Source organism: Oryx dammah, unplaced genomic scaffold (genome assembly GCF_014754425.2).
Source record: "Oryx dammah isolate SB20612 unplaced genomic scaffold, SCBI_Odam_1.1 HiC_scaffold_12, whole genome shotgun sequence".
NCBI classification, from domain to species: Eukaryota; Metazoa; Chordata; class Mammalia; order Artiodactyla; family Bovidae; genus Oryx; species Oryx dammah.
The window spans coordinates 20085864-20101364 of NW_024070196.1; positions in this window are offsets into that span (position 1 = coordinate 20085864).

Here is a 15501-nt window from a genome sequence, read left to right on the forward strand (position 1 = left end):
TTCTCTTTGGAAGATGACCTTTGTGTTAGGTTCCAAATCATCTATACAACTTGTAGTAAATCTTATTCAATCCAAAAGTGGCATTAAGAATGTTTCAAAAATTCTCACCGGAAAAATATTTTCCAGTCTCTGCCTTGGGGTCTGTATCTCTTCTGCAAACCTATGCCTGGTCACTGTCAGTGTGGATTTTGTGAACTTCTGCTAGAGATTTTAGTAATTGCCAGAAATGTAGACTGCCAAATATATGACAAGGTTACATGGCAATGAGCAAAGTACCAAAAATCTACAAAGTCCCAACAACGACCACTGACTCATTTCCTCACAGCTTTTTCTCTCTTCCCTTTCTTCTTACTTTCTCCTTGGGTGGCATCTGAGTATACAGGCACTATATAAACCATTCTTTAATTCAACAAATGTTTATTGTGCACTTCATATCAGATACCGATCCAGGTGTTTGTTGAACAAAACAGACAACAAAGACGTGAAAATCACTACACACCTATTAGAGTGGCCAAAGTCTGGAACACTGACAATACCAAATGCTGACACAGAGGTGGAGCTACAGAAATTCTCATGCATTGCTGATGAGAATGCAAAGTGGCACTTTGCTAGAGAATATGGAGTTTCCTACAATACTAAACATACTTTTACCACAGTGTGTTAGTCACTCAGTTGTGCCCAGCTCTTGTGACCCCATGGACTGTAGCCCATGAGTCTCCTGTGTCCATGGAATTCTTCAGGAAATACTAGAGAGTGTAGCTATTCTCTTCTCCAGGATATCTTCCCGACCTAGGGAGCAAACCTAGGTCTCCTGAACTGCAGGCAGATTCTTACTGTCTGAGCCACCAGGGAAGCCCAGCTACCAGGGAAGCCCATGAGCTAGCAATTGTGCTCCTTGGTATTTACTCAAAGAAGCTGAAAACTTACGTCCACACAAAAGCCTGCACCCAGATGTTTATGGATGTTTTTTATAATTGCCAAAACTTAGAAGCAACCAAAATGCCCCTCAGTATGTGAACAGAAAAATAAACTATGGTGCTTCCAAGAAATGGAATATTATTCAGTGCTAGAAAGAAATGAGCTACCAAATCATGAAAAGACGTGGAGGAACTTTAAATGTGTATGGTTAGGTGAAAGAAGACAATGTGAAAAGGTCACATACTGCATGACTCCTAACTATATGACATTTCTGAAAAAGACAAATATATGAAGACAGTGAAAAGTCAGTGGTTGCCAGAGGTCTAGTAGCAGAAATGAATGGGTAGAACACAGAGAATTTTTAGGCAGTAAAAATACTCTGTATAATACTATAAAGATGGATATATGTCATTATACATTTTTCCAAACCCACAGAATGTGCAATACCAAGAGTGATGCATAATGTAAACCTTGGACTTTGGGTGATTACAGTATGTCAGTGTAGGTTCATCAATTGTTACAGATGCACCATCTGAGAGATGGTGTTAATGGGGGAGTTTCTTCATGTGTGGGTTCACAGGCTGTACAGAAAATCTCTGTACCTCTCTCTAAGTTGTGCTATTGACCTGAAACTGGTCTAAACTAACAAAGTATAAAAGAGGGAGGCGGGTGGTAAATGGCAAAGCCAGCAGAGAGAAAGCCCCAGACTGTAACTGTCATGACAGAGAAAACCATACATAATCAGGTATAATTTTCAACAGGACAGAGAACTGAATAGAGGCCCTGCTTTGTTAACCAACACACCTCTAGCCCCCAAACAGCAGCTGGCCTCTGATATATTCTCAACAAACATTTGTAGAATGCAAGAATGACTGTATGCTTCTCCTTGAACCTGAATGCTAGTCAGCAAGAACGACTGAAAAAAATATTATTATCATTAAACATTCAGTTATGACCCAAGCATACTAAGATATGTTCAGCATGACCCAAGAAACTAAGATAGCGGTAATAAAATAAAATTCAATGTTTTCCCCTAACAGTATGGATTGGAAATCAGGAAAAACTGAGACCAAATGTAATTGTTTAAGTCTCTTTTTCATTTTTTTAAAGGAACATTTAGGTATTTTGGAATATTTTGTCCTTATATTTGGGCATTTGTGTCTGGACTGGATGTTGCAGTCTATATCTCAAAGCTGATGCTCCAAAGCCACTCTTATCTGGCAATATGCTTTCAATAAGTCACATGATCAGTGAAAAATCTGGTCTCTGCACTTACACTACAATGTTAATAAATACAATAGTAATAGCACAGTTGCCTCAAGTGAAGAAAATAATAAAACCTTTAAATTAGAAGAGGAAAACACAGGGAATTTAAAATACGAACCATCTGTTTTCTTGTGTCAGTTTTCTATAGAAGAGCTCATCAGTTTTGGTGCAGAGAACGGGGATTAAATAATGTTTCTTTGCCATCTGAGATTTCACTAGGTGGCTTGAAAGAAAAAAATAATAACTTTATATAAAGAAAAGAAACTATGGTTCATAACACTATCAGTGGGGAGGGCTAACAGTTGCAAAATACAAACTCAAAATGAGTAAGTTCTCAAATGTAGTGAGCTTCTTCTCACTTAATACAGTCTAAAGTGAAGGTCATGTGAAGACCAGCATCATGAGGACTCTACGATCATTAACCCATCATATCTAAGTTTACCTTGAGAGGGAGCTCCTTTCCAGACAGACAGGGGAAATGGTCATGAAGTAGTACAACTGGGAGATCACCAGAGACCAAGCCTGAAATTGTCCTAATTGTGCACTGGCAGTGCATTAGCTAGAAACAGTCATGTGACCACAAAGGGAGGCTATGAAATGTTGCCTGCTATATTTTGTCAGCAGCACAGTCTCCACCATGCAATCTTCAGGAGTGCCTGCATGTCACAAGTCATCTACATAGTTTCTACAGTCATTTTCAGTTCACTATCATAATTCTCACATTAGAATCTCAGTAACTTGACAAAGAAAGTGTGTATTTTTGTTTTTCAATGCTTTTTTTGTGTTTCCAGACATTGGTATAGTCATTGACCTGTCAAAGGTACTCAATCTATGAATAATTACAATTAACAAAAAAAAATTTTTTAATGTAAAAAGAAAAAAAAAATTTAAATCCTTCACAGTAATCTTTTTTGGCTGGTAAGGTTGGCGGAGGACACAGTGGTGATGGGAAGACTGGTAGATACTGTTATCAGAATCAACCCATTTAAAAAAATAAATATGACTATTTTTCCCAAATCCTGATATATATCAAGAAAGTGCTTTCTAGGGTAGGGAGAGATGAGGGTGGAAACTGCATGCAAAGCAGAGAGAGAGAATCGTTTATGGTAAAGAAATGTTCTTTATCTGGATTGGGGGTGGTCCATTACAATTGTCAAAATTCACCAAACTTATACTTAACATCACCAAACTAACTACACTTAACATCTGTGCATTTTAATATTTGTAAATTATATCTCAATAAAATAAGAAAAATCACAATTCAATGATGCTGAAAAGCAAAAATGGAGGACTTCTCACTGAATCAAATCAAATCTTCTCTAATTCAACAGGAAGTTAGTTCAGAGAAAATCCTCAGCAGGATATTCTAGACCATATAGCATTAGGAGTGACTTAGTTCTATGACCTAGCTACTTGTCTTCCTGTTACAACTTTAGGTTTCTTAGAGAAGATAACAGCTAATGATATCTAATCATTTTCATTTTACACCATCGGGTGTGACAAGAGAAGCAGTGAAGAAACCACCATGAACCCTGAAGACCAAATTTCAGTTAATGAGCTTTCCATACATAGGGAAAAAAAAAACCTTATGATTTTATTTAGTTTTAACAGAAACACAAATTGTGACATAGGAGAGCAATCTGTGTGCATTATCAAGATAGCAACATTATGTGAGAGTAAATATACACCCTGTACCCTTGCAAATATATTGTGATTGTACTTATCTTGGGCTGTACCCCCACCGTGCTTGCCCAGCTTTAAGACCAAAGAATAGTTTAATGGATGGGGGAGCTTAAGCATCTGAAGCAAGGTCCTGAAACTGAAGATGTACAGAGAGCAAAAGAACGGCCATCTTGGGTGGCCTGAAAATACATTCCACCTCTGCACACCCTGTAAGACCGTTATAATCTTGGTCTGCACCTTTTCAGCAATATTTCTGGGGTGAGGTATGTAGAGGGGCACTGCAGTCAGACACCACAAATACAATACAGCCAGTAGCAGCCAAAGAGTATCAAGAGAAAGACATCAAGTATGTCATCCATCAGGATGAGGGAAAATTTTGAAGCCAAGGGCTTACCAGGTCAGTGGAGAGAGAGTCAATGATGGTAGCATTTTATCCAATTATGTAAGGAAGGTAAGGCCACCTCTGGTTTTTACAAACCCAGAGCCACCCTCACAGGAAGGAAACATTCTGTTGGCCTAGCCAGGAGTCAGAAGTCACAAATACAGGACTCTGCTGCTGCTGCTAAGTCACGTCAGTCGTGTACGACTCTGTACGACCCCATACACAGCAGCCCACCAGGCTCCCACATCCCTGGCATTCTCCAGGCAAGAATACTGGAGTGGGTTGCCATTTCCTTCTCCAGTGCATGAAAGTGAAAAGTGAAAGTGAAGTCGCTCAGATGTGTCTGACTCTTCTCGACCCCATGGACTGTAGCCCACCAGGCTCCTCAGTCCATGGGATTTCCCAGGCAAGAGTACTCGAGTGGGTTGCCATTGCCTTTACCGACAGGTCTCTACCCCATGCTCTATTGAGTGCCACTAGGGGTGTACCCATTAGGTCTTTCCAAACAAGAAAGAAAAACACACTACGTGGACTGTGTGTCCAGAAGTCACCCTATTCCACTCGACACAGCATAGTTCAGGGGTGTTCATGAGCAGTCAGTTGTATAGTAATGTGTACTGATGAGGGTCCATCTGATGAACTGTCATGTGGAAGTGGAAGATGGTGAGAGTCTTCTCATGGTCAGCTGTTCCCACGTAGTCACATTAGCCAGGCTGACTTTTCATGGACATCCAGAGGAAGATAACAACAGTATCTCACTGTAGACCCAGCAATTAGACTCATTTTGCAGTGAGGCCAGGGTTTCTTCCCAGTCCACAAACAGATTTTCTCCATTTAGGCTAAGGATAAAGTGCAAGACATCTAACAACAACGCAGAGGAGATGATGACCATCAGCAAAATACTAGCAGTAACTACATTCTGAGATAATACCATACCCATCTGTGGCTTTTGTCCTGGTCTACAATAGAGCTCAGAAAACTCAAGGTTTTAGTAATATAGGAATGTGTCTGAAATTACATCTATAATGATCACCTAGTTTTAATCTTGAATGTCTGAACCACAGCTACTCCATTTTGACTTTCAAATGTATTCCCCTCCTCAATGGCCAAAGTAGATGTACAAGGCATGTTTGATAGAACACATAACAGGCCACTCTGCTCAGTAAAGTTTAAGTTAAACCATATATAAACCAGAATGACTTTCCCATACCTCCATATGTGAAGATTTTTCCACTGTTTCCCCTTTTGATTGCTAATCTTTCAAAACACCAAGGTATACATCCCTTGAAACCACAGTGAATGTTGCCTGCCCTGTGTCTAGATCATGTCCCTTGATTCTATGCCTCCTTTGTATTAATATTTGGCTAGTTATCCACACTGGGGGAAAACTCATCAGATGCTGTGAGGAAGCTCAGAGGAAAGTGAATGAGAAAAACAGCACAGGGTATACATTTTATCACTTATAATGATATAAGTTATCACATTTTATCACATCAAATTGCTACACAAACATTGTACATGTCCTTTCAGTGGCAGAGTTAAAGCAAGCAGTGATATATCATGAGTAATTATACTCTGTGACAACCTCACTAGATAATTTTCTTTCCATCCTGAACATCAGGGAAAAAGTATGGCTAACACAAAAACATTCATAAATACAATTAGCAGAACAAATTCTGCTAATTCTTAATTAGCAGAACTAAAATTTAATATCCACTGAATCAAACTATTTTTCTCTTTAAAATTACCCTCATCTTCCTCAAACAAAGCCAAATCAAAACAATTTGAAAAATAAGTTATTTTTGTTTGTAAAATAATCTGGTTAATTAACCACATAGTATCCTCCAAACTGGCTGTGGTGCAAGTTTGGACTAAATTCCTCTCAAGGACAGGAACACCATGCCAAAGGCCTGCCATCAGGCTTCACCTCAGTGGATTTCTCTCTTCTAAGTGAAGTGACGTCGCTCAGTCGTGCCCAACTCTTTGCGACCCAGTGGACTGTAGATTACAAGGCTTCTCTGTCCATGGAATTTTCCAGACAAGAGTACTGGAGTGGGTTGCCATTTCCTTCTCCAGGGGATCTTCCCAACCCAGGGATAGAACCCAGGTCTCCCGCATTGCAGGCAGACGCTTTACCGTCTGAGCCACCAGGGAAGCCCTTCTCTCTTCTAGAGGTCCCCAAAATATTGAAACTCCTGCACTTGCCAGGAGACACCCTTTCCCATTCACTTCATAAGACTGCTCAGAACTCAGTCTCCAATTCTGGAGGGACCGGGCAAGAGAAAAGAAAAAATGATTCAATTCTACACACAGGTGTAGAATTGCCAAACTGCTGTACATCATAACTAACTAGAGGGGAAGGGCTTCCCTATATCTTGAAAACACAGATCAAAATTGCTAATAATCTAGACAAAAACTATAAAAATTATACCATATTCACCAGTTCACTCATTAACCAATCCTTTGTTAACTTATTGTACACCCATCATGTTTCCCCTTATGTATGTTTAATTTCTTATCCAGTTCAACAATAGGATATGAAACTCATCAGGAACCTGTACTTATCAAAAACCCTTTCTATGGCTATTCTTAAAGATGAAGGACTTTTGCAAAAGCATCAGAGTACAACAATAACTGGCTATAAATAACAAATGACTTTAAAAGTCACAGTTAAACACCTGGTTACAAAGTAATCAATAAAGAAATGATGACAGTAACTAGAATTATGGTCGGTTTTAATCTTAACCATTAAAAACTTTATGGCAAAAATCAAGAAGCAACTAATTGTGAACTCTTTGTCATATCAGAATTTCGAGTTTGGAAAACTTATACTTTGGTCTTCCACTACTAAAAAGGCAAAGTTAGGTAAACTCAGACCCACCCAGCAATTAATGTTCCAATATTTTATCCTACTTGGAATTGTTGGGGAAGTGTTTAATTTCCTTGGTTCTGTTTTATCACAACAAAAATTTGAAGCGACAGACCAGCGTTACAGCCCTTGGACAGACCAGTGTTACAGCTCTCAGATGGACCAGTGTTACAGCTCTGTGTTACAGCTCAGTTTTATTTAGAAAATTGCAGAAAAGTACATCCTTGAGGCATGAGGGCATGCCAACCCAAAAGATATGAAGAGAAGAGAGAGAGAAAGAGAGAAGAGAGATCCCCAGCCCTTTGGCTCTTCTTTTTACTTGTTTTTTCCCCTCCCCCTGGGTCTGCCCTATGTAAATTGGGCCCCAGGAGTACTGTTTGTTTTATTTGAGGTCTTCACTCTGGTCCTTAGACCCTCCTTTGTTCTATTTTTGTGGGCTTTTCCCTTCCTTGTCTTTTAGCCACCACCATTCTGGACTCCTTTTTCCTATTCTAACTACCTAACATTCCCCCTACACATTTCTGGTGGTCCCTGAGTGTCCTACTCCCTTATTGGGAAGAGATATACTCACTAAACTGGGGACCACCCTTGTGTTGGGAAGCTTTTCAGCCCCTAGAGCCCTACAGCTTCTGGTTACTACTAAAGAACCCACTACACCCTCTCCAATAGAGAGAGATCAAAAACTGTGGGAGGACAAAATTAACCACCAGGTGTGGGACCAGGGGACTCCCGGACGAGTCCACCAAGCTGAACTGATCATCATTGTCCTCCGAGATCCCACTTGGTTCCCCAACTGGAAACAATATCTCCTCAGAAGAGAGGCTCAGGAGGGGGACGACAGCTGTTAATAAATAAATTCCTTGCTTGCAGGCTATTAGTCCCCACCAGTTTGCCCTGTAACACTCTGATCTTCTCAGTAGAGAAAAAGAACGGAATCTGGCAAACGGTTCAAGATCTCTGGATCATAAATGAAGCTATAGTCCCCCTCCTTCCCAAAGTACCCCATCCCTATGTAATCCTGGGAGAAATCCCACCCAGTGCCACGTGGTTTACAGTCTTAGGTCTCAAAGATGCATTTTTTTTGCATACCACTGGCTAAAGAATCCAAATATCTTTTTTGCCTTTGAGTGGGAGGCCCCAGGAGAAAAACACCAACAGATGACTTGGACAGTATTACCTCAGGGGTTCAGAGATAGCCCCCACCTGTTTGGACAGGCCCTTAGCCGGGATCTCCTAGATCTGGACCTGGGACCTAATGGGAAAATATTACAATACATTGATGACCTACTAATCTGCTCTCTAGATGAGAAAAATGCCCAACAATATGCAGTTCAGGTCCTAAACTTTTTGGCAGAGAGAGGATATAAAGTCTCTCATGCTAAGGCACAGATGGTCGAGACAAAGGTCACTTACCTGGGAGTTCAGATTACACATGGGTCTAGGACAAGGAATCCTCCAGTTGCCCTCCCCCATGACTCTAACACAATTGTGAGATTTCCTGGGGCTAACTCAGTTTTGTAGAATCTGGATACCCAACTATGGTCTAATTGCCCATCTTAAAGGGACAGGATGATTCAATCCCACTGATGTGGGGAACTCCTCAAAAGAAGGCAGAGGTTACACTAAAACAAGGCTTAACTCAGGCATCTGCCTTGAGATTGCCAGACCCAGAGAAAGCATTCCAACTTTATGTCCACAAAAGAGAGGGCATAGCTGTGGGAGTGTTAACTCAAAGGTTGGGATCTGAGCCCCAGCCTGTAGCTTACTTATCCAAGAGGCTCAACCCAACCACCCAAGGCTGGCCCCACTGCCTTCGAAATCTTGCAACTATTGCAATCCTGATAGAAGATGCTTTAGAACTCTCCTTTGGGGGCAAACTAACTATGTTTACCAGCCACCAAGTGAAACAACTCCTAAATGGGAGAGGCCATTATGGATGTCTGATCAAAGAATCCTCAGATATCAAGTAGTGTTGATGGAAAATCCAGGCCTCACTATATCCCCTTGTGAGGTTTTAACCCAGCCACCCTCCTGCCTACCCCCGAGAGCTCTCTCCCCTTTCACTCTTGCCTGGAAACCTTGGACCGCTGGGCAAAACCCCGAGAGGGATTGTCAGAAGATCTTCTGACCAATTCTGAGGAAATCTGGTACACTGATGGAAGCAGCTTTATCATTCATGGAAACAGAAGAGCCGGATATGCAGTAGTCTCCAATTTTGAGACCATAGAGGCTAAACCTCTGCCACCAGGTCAACAAGCTACAACATGCGGTGTCAGTTCAATAAGGATATATAAAACTGTAGCTGACCACAGAAAATATCACTCACCCTTAGAGGGACACTGCTATAAGGACTCTGAGGCCTGAGACTAGCGAGAGGGGGAGGCCCAATGCCCCACACAGCCCCAGGTCAGCAGGAGGTAGCCAGAGAGACCTCGAAGCCCTTATTCCCAAAGAATTGGGAACCCCGTCTCTTTGAGGGGGGAATGTTAAGGAGTTAGAATAGGGAAAAGGAGTCCAGAATGGTGGTGGCTAAAAGACAAGGAAGGGAAAATCCCATGAAAATAGAACAAAGTAAGGTCCAAAGACCAGAGTGAGGACCTCAGGTAGAACAAACAGCACTCCTGGCTAGCCCAACTTACATAGGGCAGGCCCAGGGGGGAGGAAAAAACATATAAATAGAGGAGCCAAAGGGCCAGGTCTGCTCTCTCTCCCACGTGCAGGTGTGCTCATTCTCTCTTTCTCTCTCCTCTTCGTTTCTTTGGGTTGGCATGCCCTCACACCTCGAGGATGTATTTTCCTGCTATTTTTTAAATAAAACTGAGCTGTAACACAGAACTGCAACACTGATCTGCCTAAGAGCTATAACATGGTCTGTTTGAGACCTGAGAGTTATAACACGGTCTGTCCAAGAGCTGTGACGCGCCAAGGGCTTTAATGTCCTTCGCTTCAAATTTTTTTTGAGATGAGACAGAACCAAGGAGATTAGACTTGCCTGACACAACTAAACCTTGATCCCCAATCTGCAAGCTAAATGACACACTCAGGTGGCAGGACAGTTCCAAGGCACTGTCAAAAGACAGAGGTGTGGATGGTTCCCCAATGGTTGGGATGAACCTCGCACTCATTAGCATATGAATTCACCTAACTGGAGGAAAAAAAGAAAAAAAAAAACTAGCCACACCACAATCCATGGCCCAAGCACTTGCCCTTTGCAATGGCCCACACCCTGCAGAGTGTGCTTCTCTCTATATCAGAACAAATCCACCTCTTTCCTATAGCTGTGCCTCTAACTGAATTTTTGCAATGAGACACCAGAGCCTGAGCTTCATTAGGTCCTGAAGCCAGGCACCATGGGTTTTGGCCAGGCTCAAGTCCTGGGAGAGAGAGCTGAAGGACAGGAGGAAAAAGCAGTGAGAAAAACATGCCAAGGAATAACCTTCATAAACTGCCAGAATGTCTGCTAAATACCTGATCTGTGCTAACAGTTTTCATTGGCCTGATCCTTGGCCTGATTTTTTCCTGTACTAACTACCTAACAGAATGACCCAAATAATCAATGAATTCTCTTCATTTAACGTAGTTTAGTTTCAAGCTACCAAAATCTGGAGAGATTATTTTAGATAGACATGCCCCAAATTATTCCTACAGAGTTTTTAAAAAGTCCTTTTCTCCCCTTCACTTTTAAAGACACAAACGATTAAAGTTCCTGAAAGCTCAGGTAGATCATTTACATCTCAAAAGGCACAGGAAGAGAAATACCAATTCCTTCCTTAAGCCTGACTTCCTCTAAAGGCATATGCAAAATCCGGTCTTAGATGTCAAAAGAGGACATCTTCAGGGATTCTTTTTCAGTTTTTAAATTGCCAGTTCAATTTAAGCAAATAACAGTAATAGACATTCACTCACATTCAGCTTCTGTGGCCTTTCTTGATATAAAAAGCAAAGGCCAGCCCACAGCTGAGGCCACTTCTTTTTTCTCCATGTAATGGCAGCTAATAGCTCTGCAAACACCTTAGGGATGTCTACGAGTTCTCTGTACTCCTGAAGCCCCCATTTATCAAGACAGGCATCACAGGGCCCCACATGGTGGACGGGACCCTGGAGCTTCGCCTGCAACCTTTGGACTCCATCTTCGGGAATGGCCACCTCAGGATTATCCCCATAACTTTCAGGCCCCACATGCTAGTGAACATCCCCCACAACCGTCCATTTCCAACCCTTATTTTCTGACACCGTGGGTCTCAAAAGAGTTTCTTCCATCTCCCGGCTGCTCCACCAATTGTTGGGCTGCACTGCAGAGCCCTCCAAGCCCTATATTTCCCCATCCTTGAGACCAGAGAAACAGCCCAGAGCTGGTGACAGAGACGTCAACGGTTTAATGGATGGGAGGGCTTACATGTTTGAAGCAAGGTCCTGGACTGACATCCCAGTGTGTGCTGCAGTCAGCAAGCAGGACATGGCAGCAGTCTTCACTCTGGAAAGAGAAGGAGGTTCCCAATTATAGGGAGAATTGACATCAGGTTGGCTCATCAGTTACCAGGGGAACTAGCAGAGGAGCACATCCCTCACTGCCCATCTAGTAAGCTATCAGGCTCAGTTCAGTTCAGTTCAGTCACTTACTCCTGTCCGATTCTTTGCAACTCCATGGACTTCTGCATACCAGGCTTCCTCGTCCATCACCAACTCTCAGAGCTTGCTTAAACTCATATCCATTGAGTTGGTGATGCCATCCAACCATCTCATCATCTGTTGTCCCCTTCTCCTCCTGCATTCAATCTTTTCCAGCATCACGGTCTTTTCCAAGGAGTCAATTCTTCACATCAGGTGGCCAAAATATTGGAGTTTCAGCTTCAGCATCAGTCCTTCCAATGAATATTCAGGGCTAATTTCCTTTACGATAGACTGGTTTCATCTACTTGCAGTCCAAGGAACCTTCAACAGTCATCTCCAATACCACAGTTCAAAAGTATCAATTCATCAGCACTTAGCTTTCTTTATAGTGAAACTCTTACATCCATACAGACTACTGGAAAAATCATAGCTTTGACTAGACAGACCTCTGTCGGTCTATCATCTAGTAAGCTATCAGGTGGAAATGTTCTAATCTAATAGTTAGAACAAACACTGGCTGGTGCCAGAGCATGTATGTAAGAAGGTCAGTCCTGTGATTAGGTTGAAGCAGGTGCTGGTCAAAAGATATACAGAGAGCAAGAGAACAGCCCTCTCAGGCGGCCTAAACATACAGCCTGTATGTGTGTGTGTGTGTGTGTGTGTGTGTGTGTGTGTAGTGAAAGTCTCAGTCATGTTCGACTCTTTGTGACCTCATGGACTATACAGTCCATGGAATTCTCTAAGCCAAATCCTGGAGTGGGTAGCCTTTCCCTTCTCCAGGGGATTTTCCCAACCCAGGGATTGAACCCAGGTCTCCCTCTGTCTGGGTAGATTTTTACCAGCTAAGCCATAAGGGAAGCCCTAGAATACTGGAGTGGATAGCCTATCCCTTCTCCAGCAAATCTTCCCAACCCAGGAATCCACTGGGGGTCTCCTGCATTGCAGGCGGATTCCTTACCAACTGAGCTATCAGGGAAGCCTGTGTGTGTAGTGTAACATACATTATGTATGTAACAGAATTCTCACTAAATTTTCTTAGAGTCCTTTTAGAATATTTCACATCAGCTATAGGAGAAATCTGAGAGTTACCCCAAACTATCACATGAAGATTTTGAGTAGCAATAAGACTGTTGCTCTAAAATTATAAACAAACAGGCAGAAAAATCTGTCAGAATGAAAGTATACATAATCAAATGTACATACTAATTGTTCTTAGTATTGATGATGATGTGTCAGTTTAGAACTTACACCAAGCCTTAGGTATCCAAACTGCCCAAAGAGTATTAGGCAGTGCACGTGAAATTAACAATATGCTACTTACAACTGGGAAGAGTTTGCAAAAACTTTCTCATTGAGTGAGTCACTGTTGAAGGTTTGTGATTCACATCGTTATCTCTTTTATGAAAACAAATCAGCATATAAAGAAATAGCCAAGAAAACAAAAGCATTACGTCTTTCTCCATATCCCTCATTTTTTATTATAATGCATTCATTTTTACAAAAGCAAAGACAGGCCAGATATTAATGTCAGAGATGAAGAAACACACAAAGCAAGTGATTTACAGACTATCCGAGGAGGCCTTCCAAAAGCTGAGAAATGAAGAGAAGGGAAAGGTAAAGGAGAAAAGGAAAGATATACCCATTTGATTGCAGAATTCCAAAGAATAGCAAGGAGAGACAAGAAAGCCTTCCTCAGAGATCAATGCAAAGAAATAGAGGACAACAATAGAATAGGAAAGACTAGATAACTCTTCAAGAAAATTAGAGAGACCAAGGGAAAATTTCATGCAAACATGGGCTCAATAAAGGACAGAAATGGTATGGAAATAACAGAAGCAGAAGATATTAAGAAGAGGGGGCAAGAATACACAGAAGAACTGCACAGAAAAGATCTTCATGACCCAGATAATCACGATGGTGTGATCACTCACCTAGAGCCAGACATCCTGGAATGTGAAGTCAAGTGGGTCTTAGGAAGCATCACTATCAAGAAAGCTCATGGAGGTGAAGGAATTCCAATAGAGCTGTTTCAAATTCTAAAAGATGATGCTGTGAAAGTGCTACACTTAATATGTCAGCAAATCTGGAAACCTCAGCAGTGGACACAGGACTGGAAAAGGTCAGTTTTCATTCCAATCCCAAAGAAAGGCAATGCCAAAGAATGCTCAAACTACCACACAATTGCATTCATCTCACATGCGAGTAAAATAATGTTCAAAATTTTCCAAGCCAGGCTTCAGCAATATGTGAACTGTGAAATTCCAGATGTTCAAGCTAGCTTTTGAAAAGGCAGAGGAATCAGAGATCAAATTGTCAACATCTGATGGATCATTGAAAAAGCAAGAGAGTTCCAGAAAAACATCTATTTATTGATGTTTTGATGTTATTGATAGATAAAAATATTTAACTATTGCTTTATTGACTATGACAAAACCTTTGACTGTGTGGATCACAATAAACTGTGGGAAATTCTGAAAGAGATGGGAATACCAGACCCCCTGACCTGCCTCTTGAGAAATCTGTATGCAGGTCAGGAAGCAACAGTTAGAACTGGACATGGAACAACAAACTGGTTCCAAATAGGAAAAGGAGTACATCAAGGCTGTATATTGTCACCCTGCTTATTTAACTTATATGCAGAGTACATCATGAGAAATGTTGGGCTGGATGAAACACAAGCTGGAATCAAGACTGACAGGAGAAATATCAACAACCTCAGATATGCAGATGACACCACCCTTATGGCAAGAAAGTGAAGAAGAACTGAAGTGCCTCTTGGTGAAAGTGAAAGAGGAGAGTGAAAAACTTGGCTTAAAACTGCAACACTCAGAAAAGTAAGATCATGGCATCTGGTCCCATCACTTCATGGCAAATAGCTGGGGAAACAGTGGAAACAGTGGCTGACTTTATATTTTGGGGCTCCAAAATCACTGCAGATGGTGACTGCAGCCATGAAATTAAAAGACTCTTACTCCTTGGAAGGAAATTTATGACCAACCTAGACAGCATATTAAAAAGCAGAGAAATTACTTTGTCAACAAAGGTCCATCTAGTCAAGGCTATGTTTTTTCCAGTGGTCATGTATGGATGTGAGAGTTGGACTATAAAGAAAGTTGAGAGCTGAAGATTTGATGGTTTTGAACTGTGCTGTTGGAGAAGACTCTTGAGAGTCCCTTGGACTGCAAGGAAATTGAACCAGTCCATCCTAAAGGAGATCAGTCCTGGGTGTTCAACGGAAGGACTCATGCTGAAGCTGAAACTCCAATACTTTGGCCTCCTGATGTGAAGAGCTGACTCTTTTGAAAAGATCTTGATGCTGGGAAAGACTGAGGGCAGGAGGAAAAGGGGATGCCAGAGGATGAGATGGTTGAATGGCATCATCGACTCAATGGACATGAGTTTGGGTGGACTCCAGGAGTTGGTGATGGACAGGGAGGCCTGGCATGCTGCAGTTCATGGGGTGGCAAAGAGTCAGACATGCCTGAGTAACTGAAATGAACTGAACTGAACTGACTTTCCACAGGAACAATCTCTTAACTCATAACTTCTTTTAACGTGAAGGGATTGTTTCTTCTCTTTTGGCATGAAAACTTTCCATTGGTATTTAATTCTCAGTTTCAGTGAAAATACCCAAATTCAAAAGTACTCATTAATTACTCATTGTTTTGATGGTGGTTTAGAATGTGACTTGGAATAATCCATTTTACTCCAGGATTAATCAACTTTATGAAAGAAATTAGTTTTTATTTTGAGTGTTTTTAAATTTTCCTTT